This window comes from Sus scrofa, chromosome 3, assembly GCF_054392235.1.
Source record: "Sus scrofa isolate SSC_HxYL_T2T_F1_AM1 chromosome 3, Sscrofa_HxYL_maternal_Yorkshire_Landrace_v2.0, whole genome shotgun sequence".
Taxonomy (NCBI): domain Eukaryota; kingdom Metazoa; phylum Chordata; class Mammalia; order Artiodactyla; family Suidae; genus Sus; species Sus scrofa.
In genome coordinates, this window is record NC_139385.1 from 23,750,727 (window position 1) to 23,764,141 (window position 13,415).

Consider the following 13,415-nt stretch of genomic DNA (forward strand, 5'->3'; position numbering starts at 1 on the left):
AAAAGCCACTGTCGTTCCTACTTTAATGATGTGTATAGTCTGTGCACTGGATTTCAATTTAAGATGTTAAATAAATGAAAGTGTCTGTTCATGTTTTCTTGCCTTTTAGGTCATCATGAGAAATTGTGCATATAAGGTTAATGTATTTAAGCCAGAATTTAACAGTATCATCTAGGGAGTGATGTGAGTTTATGACAGAAGTAATTGTATTTCTATTTGCTTTTTAGGTTTACTGGTTTAATGGTTTTATTAGTCCCTATTGGCTTAGTTATTTCATATCACTGTGATACCAAAAAGAAAATACATTAATAGAAATGAACATCTTATTCATAGGCATCCTTATAACTAAAACTTATAATCCTTAAAACTACAAAAGGTTTTAGATACATTTATTTTGTTCAACTACCTTCATTTATCAATCTATATATTGGATCATTTGGAATTCTTTTTCGGCTTAAAAGATATATGTAATAAAAGTACCAACTTTTAAAAATACACAGGCACTATTCTCATAAATCAATGGATGAAGGAGTCAGAGTTATAGAAATTTATAAAAAATAAAATGCTTAAGATTTTTTGAAATACCCTACTTAAGAACTTTTGATTCAAGTTAATTAACATAATTAACATATATATCTTTTTATAATTCATTTATTCTAATTTCAACACATAAAATTTCATTACATTTCTACTGAGTAAAATGAATTATAACTTTTATTTCAACATCTAACGTCTGGAATTTGAGTAAACCCAGGAATGGGAATCCTGGTTTTTCTTCTCTGTCTTGCGACCTCACACTTGGGTTTCCATGCCCTTCTTTCTCTGTGATTAAATATTAGTATTCACCACAATACTATTGTTAGTCTGTAGATTATTCCTCACTGAGAATAACCACAATGACAACTATTTCATTTATAAATCTAAAATCTACATCTTCACTCCAAGTCCCTCTGTTGAGATCTTGAACCATACCTAACTTGCTGGAGTACATATACAATTAGGCACTGCTTCGTTATCTCTGAAACTAAGGTGCTGACATTGAACACAGAATATTTTCTCTTACTTCTGCATACAAGAGCACTGGAGGTAAGCTCTAAGACACTTCCCTTAACTCTCTCTGAAGTGGATTATTTGACACACCACTGCATCTAGCATCAAGACAGAGTTTATTTCCTCATGACCTGTGAGTATCCCTAGCATCAGCTCTCACTGGGAAATGCCTCCTCTGAAAAGAGGCATTTTATCAACTGTCACTTCTTCCTCCTGGGAAGCCCATACTTACTGACAGTTGGAGGTAAGACTATGGATATCAGCTTCTGTTCTGAAAATAGGTCATTCTAATGGGCTTTCTCAGCTCCTGCGCGCCAGGCAGGGTCCTTGGGCCTTGTTTGGAACTGTAACTTACTCCAACTTCTCTCTCTGTCCAAGCCTAATGCATCCTGCAGAGGGATGAGAAATCTGATGCTAAATGGGATTTTGGACTTGGTTCACCTGCCAACTCACTGGCAGTGAGGACCCCATCATCACTGATAGAACACAGACGGTACCTGACACAAGGAAGAAGTGCAACTGTAAGGGTTTTAGCTGTGTTAAAGTAAGATGGAATTCCAGTGGAGGGGAATGTGCTATTAGGTACAATGTGTTCAGTTTTTTAAAAAACATGGGAGAGATTGTGTACCTATAACCACTACTCTAGTGGCATTACATGGTTATTGCTGAATGTAAATAATGCATATGAAAAAAAGATAAGAAAAAACTGTGCATGATTACCCAGCAACTAAGAGCTAAATGTGAAAGCCAGAAGGCCTCCTTAGTAGCATTTAAAGATCTTGTCTACTGCAGCTGTGGGCAGAGAGAAATATGCATACCAGGCTCCTAACCTATAAGAGTGGCAGATTTCCAAGAGCTTGAACTCTCAATTGAGGTAGGTCTGCTACAGCTGGGTCAGGGTATTGGTTGGGAAGGAATAGGACCTTCATACACGGAATGAGGATTTCTGGATTTATGCCTCTGAAAATCTTCAGTCCTTCAATTACTTGGAGCCCTCTGGGCCTGAAGAAGTGGACCACACACACAATTACATATTAAGGGCCACATTACCTGAAGACAATACAAAGGCTTTCCTTTGGTAGGACAAAGTAAGCCTTCACCCAGTGTATGCTCACATGTTCCCTACTTACCAGTCCAGTGACTAGGGTTAAGTAACAACATACCTTATTGTGGACATGCTCAGCCCCATTAAGAAATAAATAAACTACTCAAAATACCTGTAGCATCTCATCAACACACACCAGCAGGAGCAAAAGAGGATTCATGAAACTACATGAAGCTGGTAGAACATAAGGGTGGATAAAGGATATTTATATACAATGCATATGAACTTCTAGTTAAATTTCTGGATTCAGGTTATAACTGTGGAGTCATTCAATTTTCGATAGAATTTAAAGCAATAATGTTGAATGAGATACCATAGCCAATGCTTATAGCTAGCTACTAATTTGATGTACTACTGAGAAACATGATGATCTACAACGCAATATTAAAATTCTACTATGAACCATTAAATTGCAGAGTTTAATACTTACATACGGAGAAATTATTATAATTAAAGGAAGAAGTAAATGCCTCTCTCAGACATAAAAATTGATAATTCTCTTCTCTTGTTTAGTATTTCTCGGAAAATACTAAAGTCATTTTACAAGTATGCAGTGAACATTTATACTTGTTTTCTTGTGTGTGTGTGTGAATTTTACACTATTTACATATGTAGTTCATAGACTATATTGTGCTTTACTTTTTCCTACACTGAGAGATGGAACATTATAGGAAAAATGCAGAACACTGCTTCTATATAATTTCATATTTAGCAAAACTTTCAAACTGGATTAATTCATCTTCAAAAATGTACAGTTAATGCAATCCTCATAATTTCATTGATTGATTTATTTCTGAGTAGTTATTTCCTTCTTTACCCTCCTTTTATTTCAGTGTACTACAGACTGGGACTGTGACTAAGGAGGAGGATTTTAGCAACAGTTTTACTGATTTCCAATCAAGAGTTATTCACTTGCAAGTGTAAAACTTAAGAAAATAAGTCAGGCTCTCTGTGCTTCAGGTTCCTTGTCTGTAAAATGAACATAACCATGGAACCTAACTTATGGATTTGTAATGATTAAATACAACCTGTAAGCTGAATAGCAAAGGGGCTGGCACATATTAAGGATTGAATAAATATGACAATTATTAGCAATTACAGAAGAGATTCTTTCATTACTTTGATAAAGACACTTTGTGTATGGCCTAGAGTCATGAACACCAACTAACACTGGTACCTAACAATTATAGAAGCTACTTATTTTTTTCTAGTGAACCTCATTTATCAGAGTTAATTATAACTAAACACCTAACCATACTTTCTCTTATCTGCAGTCTACATATCTGATTAAAAAGCACACAAACAGGAATGTTAAAAAATAAAAGCCTAAGAATTAACTTTGGATTTCAGGGTATTTTAAATTTGTCATATCTATATAGCATATTAAATCAAAATGGATATAGCAAAAGAAATCAAGTGAGATAATTACTAAGCAGAGTTTTTATATCATCTTTGATTGCTATCTTGTGGTCCTACAGGTCAATAGGACAGTCATTCACATTATATAAAATTGATATTTTCCATTATTTAATATTAAGATATTTGAGTAATAATATTTAGAATAATATCTTTAAGAGTAAATGTTCAAATGCTACATTTCATTAATATTTATTATTTCTAAAGCATCATTGTACAAAATTAAAATTGAAAAAATAAGTGTTGAACATTTATAATTTAATAGCATAAAACATCACCAGCTTCGTGGCCAGTGTGATCACTTATAGAACATGAAGAAAAAGGAGTTACACAAAAATAAGTTCTTCACTTTGCTTGAATTATTATGGTTTAGTAAATGGTCTAATTCAAAATATATTTGTTACTCTATGATTATCAATATGGGAGAATTTTTTTTTCAGAGTCAGTAGCCTAATTTTCTCTGAAAACCCAACTGAGAAAGCAAAAATTTTAATTTGCATTCTTCATTTGATGGGAATTATGGTATAAGGTGAAAATGGAGGAAAATTTTATTATAAAAATTAAAAATGTTGTCTTTCTTTAAGTAGGATTTGGGTAGAAGAATGCTTAATAATAAATGGCTGTTTTTATTACCATTATTAAGATTATGCAGTGATTTTGTAAAAAGATGGAAATTCTACTCAAACAGTATTTTTGATGTTTTGTAAGACAATCCAATACAAATTTATTCTAAAGTAATAAAAGTAAATCTACTAAATTTAATCTAATTTGGCCAAATTAATTATGAGCGATTTTTCAATTTTTCAATAACAGCAAACTTAAAAGACAAAATCTGGTCATAATTATATAACATGGTAGATATTAATAAAAAACAATGAAATTTTCAAATTCAAACACAAACATAGATTTAAAATACAATGTCTAAGAGGCAGGATCAAGATGCTGAGGAGTAAGATAGAGCACCTTTTCCCACAAGCACATAAAAAAAAATCCTCAGGGAGTTCCCGTTGTGGCTCAGTGGTTGGCGAATCTGACTAGGAACCAGGAGGTTGCAGGTTCGATCTCTGGCCTTGCTCGGTGGGTTACAGATCGGGCATTGCCATGAGCTGTGGTGTAGGTCACAGACATGGCTTGGATCCCATGTTGCTGTGGCTCTGGTGTAGGCTGGTGGCTACAGCTCTGATTGGATCCCTAGCCTGGGAACCTCCATATGCCATGGGTGTGGCCCTAGAAAAGACAAAGCAACAAAAAAATATAATAACAATAAATAAATAAATAAATATCTTTATGTAGAACAATTCATACAGAACATGCACTAAATGTTGGCAGAAGATCACACCCCTCCAAAAAAGGCAGGCAATGAACCCTTTGCAAACTGGGTAGAACAAAAGGAAAAAAAAAGATAGAGAGAGAAGAGAAAAAACAGAGTCAGGGTGGAACTAGTGCTTCTGAGAGGGACCTATGAAAAAGGAAAGAATCCATAACCTGAAAGGCAACCTAATTGATGGGGAGATCAGCCAGGACAGAAGGGAACCTCAAAGCCTCAGAGAAAAGCACAGCCATAAGCCTGAGGAGAATGAAGTAGAGAGAAATACACAAAGGATCTGTACCACTACCCTACTGAAACACAGCCTGAGACGCTTGGGTCGGGGCTGGATGCCGAGACTTAGGCAAATGAAGGTCAGTTCCAGGGAGAGGACTAGGTTGGCAGTGTGGAGACAGCCTAAGAGGCTAGGGAGAGGTGCACTAGCAGAACACCCCAGCTGAACAAGTGAGGGAGCAGGACCGGGCCCATAGGAGAAGCAAGGCACTATTGTTGGGGAGGACAAGAGGAAGAGGAGTGGGACAACCATAGGAACATGTTTCTCTGCACATCCACAGACTCTTGAACAGAAGGGCACCTCTTGTGCAGGCTACAGGGATGGATGCAAACCACCACAGCCATCTCAAACTCTTGAGTTGGGCATGGCCTGCCACCACTCAAGGTCCCTATGGCCCCAATTACCTAAGGGGTCACCAATGCAAAAGACTCTGCAACCAAGTGACACCCATTGCCACCACCCCCCTGGGAAGGCACATGCCCTGACTTTGCCAAAGGCTCTGGGTGCTATCCCCACCTTCCTCAGGGTCACTGCTACTACCAAGAGACCTGCAATTATGAGCAGCCTATTGCACCCACCTCTCCATGGGTCCTCACCACTGGCAAAGGCGCCAGCAACAAAGTATTGCTTACAGGGGATACCCATTGTCCCACCCCTCTGGAAGCACATGCAAACCATACACCTGCAAACGCCCTATCAAGGGGTGACAGCCTACACACACTGAGGAAAGAGACATCAAGCATCCAAACAAAAATCAGCCCTCATGCCAAAAAAAAAAAAGTAAGACTTCACAAGCTACCCACAGATGTTTGAACATATAAATAGCCATCCAAGACTACAGTAGATAACTGTTTTCCCTAAACACATGGAATTAAAAAAAATCAAAATAAAGATGTACAGGAACCATTTCCAGTTAAAAGAAAGGAGAATTCCACTGAAGGAACAAACAATGAAACAGACCTCTGCAGTCTAACAGACAGTGAGTTCAAAAAGGAGATAATGAACATACTGAATGAATTAAGAACAGATATCAATAGTAACACAGATTACTGTCGAAAGGAAAAGTATAAAAACTAAAAAGAGGAGCCAAGAAAAATTAGAAAATATATTTGTAGAGAGAAAAGCTGAGTTAAAGGCATTGAACAGCAGAATAAATAATGCAGAGGAATGAGTAAGTGACTTGAAAGATAGAAAAATGGAAACCACCCAATCAGAACAGCAGACAGAAAACTCAAAGGGAAAAAAACATGAAAGCAATATATAAAGCAGGCCAATCTACACATAATAGGGATTCCAGAAGGAGAAGAAAAAAAAGGGGGGAATTGCAAATATATTTAAAAAATTATGGCTGAAAAGTTTACAAATCTAAAGGAAACTGATATACAGATATGGGAAGCACAGAGGGCCCCAAAGAGACCTACACCAAGACATATTACAATAAAATGACAAAAGTTAAAGATAAGGAAAGGATTCTAAAAGCAGCAAGTGGAAAACAAAGAGTTAATTATAAGGGAACCTCCATAAGGCTATCAGGTGTATTCTCTACAGAATGCTACAGGCCGGAAGAGAGTGGCAAGATATATTCAAATTTCTAAAATGGAAAATTTGCAGCCTAGTATACTCTACCTAGCAAAATTATTATTTAAAATACAAGGAGAAATAAAGAATTTCTCAAACAAATGAAAACTAAAAGAATACAGCAATACTAAAAATCCATTCTAAAAAAAATACTGAAAGGTCTCCTCTAAATAGAAAAGAAGTAAGAAGATACAGGATGGAGGTATATAATTGGAAAGTAATCACTTAATTAAGCCAGAATACAGATTAAAAAAAAAAACTATTTGTGAAAACAATGATAAACACAAGGAACAGGAAAAGAATAAACATGAAGATGTAAAAAAGGACATCAAAATCATAAAATGTAGGGAAGAGGAGCAACTAAATCTAGACCATTTTTTGTTTAGAATCTGTTTGAGCCTATATGACTATCAAGCTAAAGCAAGGAGTTATAGGAAGGGGTTAACATATTGAAAAATAGGGCAACCAGAAATAAAAAACCAAGCAATACATTCACCAAAAAAGAAAGAAAGGAAAAAGGAGAAACATAGAATCAATTGGAAAACAAAGTTTAAATGGCAATAAATATAAATATAAATAAATATATATTTATCAATAATTACCTTGATTCCCAGCAGCCGCCAGACACAGGCGGGGCCTACAGACCTGCAGCCACTACCAGACCCTGGAGCTGGAAAAGGAGTTTCAATGTAATCCCTATCTGACTCGTAAGCGGTGGATCGAGGTACCACATGCGCTGGGACTAACAGAGAGACAGATCAAAATCTGGTTCCAGAACCGGAGGATGAAGTGGAAAAAAAGAGAACAAAGACAAGTTCCCCAGCAGCAAATGCGAGCAGGAGGAGCTGGAGAAACAAACTGGAATAGGCCCCAGAGGCGGCAGATGAGGGTGATGCGCAGAACGGCGACAAGAAGTAGGCTCCAGCTGAGACTGCCAGGGCCAGGGCCGCCCTGCATCCGCGGGTCCCCAGGCTGCGCTGCTGTCGCCTGCCCCCACCCAAGAGAGCGGGGGCAGGTGCCTGGCCTCCCACCGCAGCGCCCCCGCCATGCCAGTTCCCGCTAGTTGTACTATCTTGAAATAGCTTGTGTGTGAGCTACCTTGGATCTCCTTCCCTTCTCTTGGGGGTCAGGGGGCAGGGGGGTGGAGAGAAAAAAGGATTTTAAGCAAGGACTCCCTCACCCTGCGAGGGTGAGTGGCTGTGGCCTGGCTGAGGCACCGCCCCCGCCCCATGTAAAAAGTCTCCTTGTGCAATGGTCTTTTTTTTCCTTTGAACGTCCTTCTTTGTAATGACAGAGGTACGATTTCTGCTAAGTTCTCCCAACAACATGAAATTGCCTATTCACACCGTAATTCTTTCTGTCTCCCTCTCTCTCTTTCTGTCTCTCCCTCTCTCTCACACCTCGTTCTCATTTCCCCCTCTCACCCCCTCTCCCTGCTGCCCTCCCTAGTTCGCTGGCTTTTTTCTGGCTTCTGTCTCCACCCCCTCACCCCCAACCCTCTGCTTTGGTTTGACAATTTTGTCTTAAGTGTTTCTCAAAAGAGGTTACTTTAGTTAGCATGCGCCGCTGTGGACAATTGTTAAAAGTGTTCTTAGGTTTATTGTGAAGCGAATGTATCCTGTATCTGTGAATTGCTTTATTGCGGGGAGGGGGGCTAATTACATATTTTGTTGTTCCTGTATACTTTGTTGTCTGTGCCTGAAAAGGGTGGAAGAGTTACAATAAAGTTTACAAGCGAGAACCCCCCCCAAAAAAATAATAATTACCTTAAATGTCAGTGGACTGAATGCTCCAAACAAAAGACAAAGTGTGGCATTAGAGACCCACCTTAAGGCAAAAGAGGCATAAATTGAAAGTAAGGGGATAGAAAAAGACATTTCATGAGAATGTAAATGATACAAAAGCAGGAGTCACAGTACTCATATAAGGCCAAGTAGGCTAAAACAAAGGCCGTAAAGAAAGAATGACACTATTAATGATAAAAGGATCAATTCAAGATGAGGATATTACATTTGTGAATATATATGTCCCTAATATGTGAGCACCCAAATACAAACAACTAATATATTCATAGATATAAAAGAGAATTTGATGGGAACAAAATAATAGGATACTTTAACACTCCACTCACATCAATGAACAGATCCTCTAGACAGAAAATCAATAAGGCAACAGAGATCCTAAATGACACAACAGAACAGTTAGACTTAATCAATGTTTTCGGGATATTACATCCAAAAAAAAAATCAGAATATATATATATTCTTTTCAAATACACATGGAACATTCTCTAGGATTGAACACAAACCAAACTCAACAAACTTAAGAGTACAGAAATTATTTCAAACATTTTCTCTGACCACAATGGCATGAAACTAGAAATCAACCACAGGAAAATAAATGGAAAAAACTGACTACATGGAGACTGAACAACATGCTACTAAAAGGCCAATGGGTCAAGGAGGAAATCAAAAAGGAAATTTAAAAATACCTTGAGACAAATGAAAATGAAATCATAATCATACAAAAATGTATGGGATGCTGCAAAAGCAGTTCTTAGAGGGAAGTTCATAGTGACACAGGCCTTCCTCAAAAAACAAGGACAATCTTGAATAAACAATCTAAACTACCACCTGAAAGAATTAGAGAAAAAAAAAGAACAAAACAAGCCTAAAATCATTAGAAGGAAGGAAATCATAAAGATCAGAGAGGAAATCAATAAAATAGAGGTTAAAAAATCAACAGAAAAAATCAATAAAATGAAGAGCTAATATTTATATTCAATAAAACTGAATATGTAATAAAAAAACACTTCCTACAAACAATGGTCCAGGACGAGACAGCTTCACAGGTGAACTCTACCAAACATACAAAGAAAAATCTATACCCATTCTTCTTAAAATTTTCTAAAAGTCTGAAGAAAGAGGAACACTCCAAAAGACATTCTATGAATCCACCATCACCCTAATAGCAAAAACCAGACAAAGCTTCTACCAAAAAAGAAAATTATAGGCCAAAAGCTTTGATGAATATTAACACAAAAATTCTTAACAAAATTTAAGCCAACTGAATCCAAAAACACATTAAAAAAAAAAAAAGATAATACACCACGACCAAATGGGATTCATCCCAAGGTTACAAGGATGGGTCAACACACAGAAATCAATGTAATACCATATTAACAAAAGAAACTTTAAAAAACACATGATCATCTCAACAGTTGCAGAAAAAGCATTTGACAAAATTCAACTTACATTCATGATAAACCTAACAAACTAGTATAGAGGGAACATATTTCACTAAAATAAAAGCTATCAATGACAAACCCACAGCCAATATAATACTCAATGGAGAAAAGCTGAAAGCCTTCTTGCTAAAATCTGGAACAAGACAAGGATGCCCACTCTCACTACTTTTATTCAACATAGTATTAGAAATCCTAGCCACAGCAATCAGACAAATGAAAGAAATAAAAGGTACCCAAATTAGAAAAGAAGACGTAAAACTGTCAATATATGCAGATGATATGATACCATACATAGAAAACTGATAAATACTCCACACTGAGTCCTACTCAAACTGATAAACTAATTCAGCAAAGTATCAGGATACACAATTAACATTCAGAAATTGGTAGAACTTCTGTATACCAACAATGAATATTAGAAAAGGAATATATAAAAAAAATAGCTGTTATGTTTTTCCTTTTGTAGCTCAGTGGATTAAGAACCTGACTAGTATCCATAAGGATGCAGGTTCGATCCCTGGCTTCACTCAGTGTGTTAAGGATCCAGCGTTGCTGTGGCTGTGGCATAGGCTAGCAGCTGCAGCTCTGATTTGACACCTAGCCTGGGAACTTCCATATGCTGCAGGTGTAGCCATGAAAAAGGAGCAAATAAAAGAGAATAGCTTTTAAAATGGCACCCCAAAAATTAAATACCTAGGAATAAACCTGACCAAGGAAGTGAAAGACTTATATGCTGAGAACTATAAAATACTAATCAAGGAAGCTAAAGAAGATTCAAAGAAATGCAAAGATATCCCATGCTCCTGTATTAGAAGAATTAATATTGTTAAAATAGTCATTCCATCAAAAGCAATTTAGAGATATAATGTCATCCCAATGAAATACCCATGATATTTCTTCACAGAAATAAAACAAATAATCCAAAAATTTATATGGAACCATAAAAGACCCAGAATTGCCAAAGCAATCTTGAGGAAAAAAATAAACAGAAGGTATAATGCTCCCCGATGTCAGACAATATTACAAAGCTGTAGTAATCAAGACAGTGTACTGGTACAAAAACAGACACACAGACCAATGGAACTGAACAGAAACCCCCAACAATAAACCCAGACACCTATGGTTAATTAATCTTTGATAAAGGAGGCAAGGATGTAAAATGGGAAAAAGAGTCTCTTTGACAAATGATATTGGAAAAACTGGACAGCTGCATGTAAATCAATGAAACTAGAACACGCTCTCATACCATCCACAAAAATAAACTTAAAATTGCTAAAGACTTAAACAAAAAAACAAGACACCATAAAACTCCTGGAAGAGAACACATGCAAAATATTCTGACATAAACCACACAAATGTTTTCTTAGGTCAGTCCCCCAAGGGAATAGAAATAAAAAGAACAATAAACAAATGGGACATAATCAAACTTGTAAGACTTTGCACAGCAAAGAAAACTATGAAACAAATAAACAAACAAAAAAACAAAAATGCAATGTAGGGAGTGGGAGAAAATAGGGCAGTTGATGCAGCTGACAAGGGCTTAATCAGCCAAATATACAAATGACTCATAACACTCAACATAAAAAAAAAAAAACAAAGAACCCAACTGAAAAATGGGCAAAAGACCTAAACAGACATTTCTCCAAAGAAGACATAAGGGTGGCCAATAGGCACATGAAGAAATACAAAACACCGGAGTTCCCATCGTGGCGCAGTGGTTAACGAATCTGACTAGGAACCAGGAGGCTGCGGGTTCAATCCCTGTTCTTGCTCAGTGGGTTAAGGATCGGGCGTTGCCGTGAGCTGTGGTGTGGGTTGCAGACACGGCTCGGATCTGGCGTGGCTGTGGCTGTGGTGTAGGCTGGCGGCTACAGCTCCAATGAGACCCCTAGCCTGGGAACCTCCATGTGCCATGGGAGCGGCCCAAGAAATGGCAAAAAGACAAAAAAAAAAAAAAAAGAAGAAGTACAAAACACCACGAACTATTAGAGAAATGCAAATCAAGACTACAATGAAGTACCACCTCACAGAATGGCCATCATTAAAAAGCCTACAAATAACAAATGCTGGAGAAAACGCTGAGAAAAGGGAACAGTCTTATACTGCTGGTGGAAATCTAATTGATATTGCCGATATGGAAACAGCTATGGAGGCGCCTCATAAAATTAAGGATAGAGTTAAGATATGGTCCAGCAATCCCACTCCTGGACATATATTAAGACAAAATTATAGTTCAAATATACATACACCCTGATGTTCATTGAACCCTTATTTACAATATCCAAGACATGAAAACACCCTAAATGTCCATTGACAGATGAATGGATTAAAAAAATATTGTACATATACATAATGGAATACTACTCAGCCATAAAAAAGAATGAAATAATGTCATTTGTAGCATTATGGATACAACTAGAGATTCTGGTACTAAGTGAGGTAAGTTAGAAAGAGAAAGAAATACCATATGAAATCCCTTATATAAGTAATTGAAAATATGGAATAAATGAACCTATCTACAAAACAGAAACTGATTGACGGACATAGAGAACAGACTTATGGTTGACAGGGCAGGAAGGTGTGGGATGGACTGGGAATTTCAGATCAGTAGATACAAATTATTACATTGAAAATGTTTGGGGACTGAGGCTATATCATCCAGCACAGGGAACTATGTCCAATCTCTTGAGATAGAACATGATGGTGGATGACATAAGAAAAAAAATGTATATATTATGTATGACTGGGTCACTTTTCTGTACAGTAGAAATTGGCTCAACATTGTAAATCAACTATACTTTAATTAAAAAAATAAAATACAAAGTGTAATACCTATAGGGGACTCAGTAATTGAAACAAAATCAATTTCCAAACTATAAATTTGAATAGTGAAATAAAATTATGCTAATTTAATGTATTTGCCTTGTGTTTTTCAGTTCATTTCTCTGCATGCATAAATATGAGATGGTTATTTTCCCTTTGGTAATACTTCTTAAGTTATTTGCTTTAAATTGGTTTGCTTCCTTTATGTACAGCTAAAGCTTCATGGAAAGATTTTGTTTTCAAATGAGCTTTCACTGTTGTTACATTTTACCTTTATTTACTTTTGTTTACATCATGCAAAAGGCATTACCAATTATTTTCTTTACTTACATTATGAAACCAGAGTACGTAAGTATCTCAAATTGCCTCTCATTTTTCTTCCTGACCTCTATGTCTAATAAGAATCTATTAAAATCTATGACACTGCCTCTGTATATACTTCTGAATTTTCCAGCAGCTCAGGTCAGTGTGGTCCAAATTCTTTGACCCAAGTTAACTTTGTCTTTATCTTTCTTATTACAGAGCCATTGCATTTATCTTTTTTCTTCACACTATTTTCTGATCTTTAATTATTAAATTATCCTTTCTGCTTCCT

General features: G+C 36.6%; 1 long non-coding RNA gene across 1 annotated transcript in view; it reads right to left on the reverse strand.

The window, feature by feature from the left end:
* Positions 1 to 13,415, reverse strand: part of LOC146404475 (uncharacterized) — a 37,063-nt gene that overhangs the window by 5,253 nt on the left and 18,395 nt on the right. The gene's annotated exons all lie outside the window — the stretch shown is intronic.